The following is a 6,004-nucleotide window of genomic DNA, read 5'->3' as shown; positions in this document are numbered from 1 at the left end:
TCACCTCTCTACCCTGGGGAATTCTACCTCTCCTTGTCTTCTACCATCCTTCTGATACGAGCTTAGATCCAGGTTCGTATCAGTTTCCTTTGGCTTCGTGTTATCAGTTTTCTTTGGCTTCGTGAAGTGACAGACATCGTTCATGAAGAGAAAAACTTTAGAATCATGATGTAGTTCAAATTATTACGAGGGTAAAGAATCTGACTTCTCATGATATGTGAAATATCGATTTTTCTATCCGATCTGTCCCAAAAAAAACAAAAAACAAATTATTTGTGTAGCTACCCACGTCTTGAGAACACCATATTAAATAACTTAAAATGGCAAAACATCGAATGTTGAACAGCTCCTCTCGAATGCGAACTCATATACAATAAACTCGGAGCTAGTAACATAAAAAGTTTAGTTGTGCATCACCCAGGGTCTTCATTATCACATTAGAGGGCTGGGTTGGTGGAACGGACATTGGCTGAAATAATATCTTGTGAATATATGTTAGCCTTGATAAATTGGTTCTCAATCTCAAGTTGCATGGCTCTTCATGGAATTTAGGGTTTGGCGCAATAGGATAGCTTCTTGGTGATTTGTGTGAAGTTTCATACACCTTGCAAGGAGAGAAGTGAGTTCTTAAATAATTTGGTTGAGCCTTCTGCGTCAAGTTGCATACGTAGCAGCCTTGTATTTTACTTCACCACTACAGCAAGAAACTACAGTTGGCTTTGTTATTTTTGAAAGGATGTCATCATCTTCATGACGAAATAACCACACATTTATCTTTGTTTAATGTTGCGTCGGACCCAATTTTCCTTTGAAAAACATTGAATAATTGGAGGCCCAAATAATTCCATATCTCATATTCCTTGAGGGTGGTTATTTCAAATGACTGACCTGATGGACCTTGACACATTTTTAGGAACACTAAACTGGAAGCTTTTGCAATAAACGGGTATTAAATTCCATGATGATTTATCCAGATCGGAAACTGAGACATTACAAAAGGAGAACTGAACAGTATATAAAATTGACGGAGTTTTGCAAAAGATGAATAGCTTGTCAATATACTTTGAAGGTTACACATATTGAATGGAGTATATTCCTATAAGGTCCACTAGTGGGCATAAATCAAAGACACTTTCAATAGATGTTTGATAAATAACTCTAGTCAGATATTGTGGGAATATTATTTACAAAATCATGATATGGCTTGGTATTGGTATCGTTGGTGTGATCATGAATGATGTGAGCATAATTATTTGATGCGGAATTAGAATGAGATAATCACCTAAATATGTCGGATATTAGTGAAATCCTGATTAATAAGCGAGGATGTTATGGTGGTCAGTAAATAGGGACCAATAAAAAAACTGTATATAGAGACTCTTTTGTGGCTACATCTCATGACATACATCATGAGAGCTTCTCATGCTATCCGTTAACGAGAAAACACTTCATATTATCTGGCTGTTCTCCCTTGTGAGAATGACTAGCTATTTAAAGAGAAGGTAAATATATTGGGGTTCCATTAATCAAGAGGTAATTTTGGATGCACCAATTACAAAATTTTAATATTTTAAACAAAAAAACTCAAATGCCATGTTCATATGACGAATATAATTATTCATGGTGCCTTTGCACACAAATCCAACTAAAAACATACATTCTTGGACACTTTATTTAAAATTTCAACGTCACACTTATATTTTGAAATATAACAAACTTTTTTAGTTATGGAAATATTAGTTCTCCATTTTTAAGCTTCAATTGGTTTCTAGTTTTCTATAATTTCTAGTTTTTTTCTATTAAAAAATTATTGATTATCATGATCATCTGTACAGTTATATTTTTAGGTTTTGTAGAAAAATATATGCACAAGGAAATTTGTGTAATGATTTTTGGATCCATTTCATTTTTAAGATTTTACGTTCATTTATTTTGAAATCAAATTAACATGGGGAATATATATTTATGTATGAATAATACGAATATATGTGAAATAAATCATAACATCCAATGGTCATAAATGGTGACATGTGACATATTGTAAGGACCCAAAAGTATGTGACATTCCCCTGTGTAGGCCTGCACACCAACTGCGTGGAATGCCCAGGCAGTCCGCCACAGAGTTGCCCAGGGGCAAACCCTGGATACTTAGACTCGGGCTCACGGAGACCGAGTTTGTCGTGTAACTAATACATTCACCATTGATGGTGATGGCTGTCCCTAATCATTAAAGCTAATGCCAACATGGTGCTCATTCTTGCCACCACGCATGTGCGGCAGATCAGGGGAGGTTGGGCACATGATGTCGTTACTTGTGTAGTGGTGGTGCTCACATGAGGGTGGGACTGGCCTTTGCAATGCCAAGGTGCGAAGTCACTACAGTGGTTCTAAACATGGCATATGAAAGAACTGAGGTGGATGCATGGCATGTGGTGTATCCTTGTGGGTGGTATTGTAGTGCACAGGTGCCAAGGCTCGGGGCACTGCAGTGCCAACGAGGACCAAGTGGAAGAAATGTTAGCATGGGTGTTAGAGGCACATGGACCGTCAAGGCTGGGCTCCAAGCACATGGTACTGGGGTTGTGGGGGGGGGGGGGGGTGTCAAGGCGTTTGGTATGACTGACCAAGGGTTGGGTCTAGAGCCACAACCCACATTTAGGTGGTGCGCACCTCCTAGAGGCATGCTAGGAGCGATGGGGCCTGCAGCCACATGCATGTGGCTTTGGGTCCCAAGGTGATGGAGCGCTGCTACCCAACGGTATGAGTTGTATTCTGTCTCTACATTCCTATATAGACCTCATGCCCATGTAATGGCTATAGCCACCAATGTATCTTTACATGAGTGGTAATTCAGTGCTTAGATATTCTGCTAAGGGCCTAGCCCCACCTCCTTCAAACCCCAAGAAATCTCAAGTAAACCTAAGATACTTCCAGTACAAGAGAGAAGGCTGCTCAATGCTCTTTCCTGAGGGTTGAGCCCATACACGTTCAAACTAGGCGTTGTTCTTGGCTGTAGATTTGGCTGTGTGGCGGATATATTCATGTTATGAATAAATGTTATCACATATCCCATTTGAATCACTTCTCTCTTAGGAATGAAAGTTCATGTACGAGATGTGAGACCTGAAGGAGTTTGTATTGAAATCATCATTTGACCCTTTATGATAGGATATATTGTTATTTTAAGGTATTCCATAGTCTATGTGGGATGAAGACTAGTGTCGCGGAACCCCCTCCTCAGTATATACTCCATTCAGTTTGTAATCCTAAACCAGCATGTTTGCTCTCAACGTACTATAATGTCAAGTGTAATACATAGGGAATAAATAATTTCACCTCAACGCCGGCCGAGATAACTATCTAACCCCAGAAGTAAGGATGGTGCTTATATGTGTGTGTAATTTATTAGCAAAACATGGTGTTGAGTATGACCAACTGAAAATGTTCTGTGTTTGCAAGAGTTTGCAGATGTGGATTGAGCGTACGTGTCACAATAACACACCGACCCCACTCTCCTACACCCATGACAAAAAATAATGATACAATTATAATTCTATGACAGGTCGATGGGGAATCCTCAGTTGTGATCAGCTAGTTCTTGTCCACCTTAAAGTTTGCTATGGTGCCTATGGGGGAAATTTTGGACTTCACACTCCTTTCAGATGTTGATCATACATTGAGTGGCTAAAATATGTGCAGAAACATTTGCTGAAACATGGCTCGACATACCATGAGTATTAGAGATGTAGATATTTTAAAATTATCTGAAAAATTGTACTATTCGATTTTTTATGGAGAAAGATATTAGAACATGTAGAATTTTCCCACACTAAATGGCTTTTATCATATCAATGTGTTTCCTTGGTGGGCACAAAGCTTATTCCACTGAGAAAGTTTTATCTATAGTGCTCAAGGAACAGTAGAGAAACTTATGTCAAAGATTATAGTATAACTTACAGAGTTTCAAAAGCTCTACACCTTTATATGAAATTTCATTTGTAGGGATTCTTTGAAATGAGTTTACATAGGAGGTTTTGTGTTCTATATCCTTGATGCGGATGAAACAAAGTATATTCATGTAGTGGAAGATATATAACAAAATTCAAATGGTATCAATGAAATGTTTAAACAAAGCACTTGGGCACTGCTCAGATCTATGATTTCTTGGATCCTTGATAAATGTTGAGCTGCTCAAGTTTTTAGCCTTTAGACGTATCAACATGATCCGTAGCATGTTGACTACCCTTTTTTATGTTGACGAACCCCACTCATGTTCAATTACTGTCATGTGTAAAACTACACCTCATACTCTAAGATACAAAGGAGTGTGCATCAACTCATAGATTATAGTCAAAGTACAACCATCCGTCCACAATATGTTATTAGCGTCTCAAGTCTAAGGACCATTTACATAACTGTGATATGAATCAACCTGATGAAATTTTGGTATAATATCATTCAGATCTTTGTAAGGATCAATTCAGTGAGCTCTTTCTACTAAAGAGCACCCACTATTTGCCTTTAGTGTGTCCACACTAATGGCTAGTAGTCCATACCTACTCATCATATGAGCGATACTAGTTAGTGATATTCTATGAAGATAATTTTATATCCTTCTCGAGTATCTTTCGAATAAGATTATATGGAGAAAATGCTTGAAGACTAGTCATCTCCATAATATGATCTCATCATAATTCACTTTGTATGATAGTGTATTCATGGACTTCATTAGCAACATCATAAGACACTATGATAACTATATAATGTACTAATTATTCAAAAATGATATGTGGAACTTGTGATTGGCTTGTCATGCACATATATTTTCATCAATCTCCAACTTGATCGAACGCCCATTACTCTTAGAGAACAAACCCTTTGTTTTCTAGTCATACTCAAAATACACTGGGCTAATGGCTTCGTCTTTGAAATAGAATTGAGTGTTCCGATTGTCATTCAATGTAACACTTCTCTCGGGAAATCTCATTTTATGAATGATCACCATAATCAAGTGAAATGACCTACAAGTTCTTTAACTTCTAATGAGGCTGAGACTCTTTCACTTGGGCAATAGCCCCATGGATATCACACGAAAATGGAAAAGGACCTATGATCAAAGATGTGACTCCAAGGTTAGCCATTAACATTCAAATCACCTTTTTTCCTGAAGAGGCTTCAGCTAAAATGATGTACTCGGATTTTATCGTTGAGTTTTATGTTGACCTATTTGGAACTTTCCACTTTGTATGACCAGAACTCCAAATGTAGGATTTTTATCAGTTGAATATCATTGAAAACTCAATAATGTATAACCCTTGATTTTCATCTCATCTTCTCCACGAAATAGAAATATTTCCTTTTTTTCTTCCCAAGGCACAAAGAGAATATCTCACTCATTTTCAGTGCTCCTAATAGTTAGAGCTTATGCCATTGTAGGAATCGCACATAAATAATCTTCATGATGAATTATTATCATGGCACAATGGACCTTTCTCAAAGTTCTTTGTCCAAAACACTTTTGGTAATGGTTTCTATGTTCATAGGTTTGGATAATAGTGATAATCTTCTTAACCTATCTCTATAGATCCATAGCCCTGTCAAACGTCGACAAGGTTAGCACTAGTGATAACAAACCTTCTGGAGATAGGTCAAGAAGTTTATCAATATCTGATCAATCTATTTGTTCTTTTTTCCTAGTTTCATAGTCTCTCTCTCAACATCTTCAGCTTTTATTCAAATTACTTTGACCTAAACCCTTACTGTTCTTACTTTAAACCCGTAATTAGTTTGAAAATTTACTTCTTGCAATTACTCTATCATTTTGTAGTTCTTACATTTTTCTTGTGATATAATAAACATAGTTTCAATAGTTTATGATTAGTTATATATTTTTTGGCCTCACTCACCTGACCAATTTTTTTATCTAATTATTATCAAGAGATCATTCGTATTTCAAAGTTTCAAATGAAGCAAAAAAGCAAGAATCGATAGTTAGATAATGTGT

This window comes from Wolffia australiana, chromosome 1, assembly GCF_029677425.1.
Source record: "Wolffia australiana isolate 7733 chromosome 1, ASM2967742v1".
NCBI classification, from domain to species: Eukaryota; Viridiplantae; Streptophyta; class Magnoliopsida; order Alismatales; family Araceae; genus Wolffia; species Wolffia australiana.
This window is presented reverse-complemented; position numbering follows the sequence as displayed.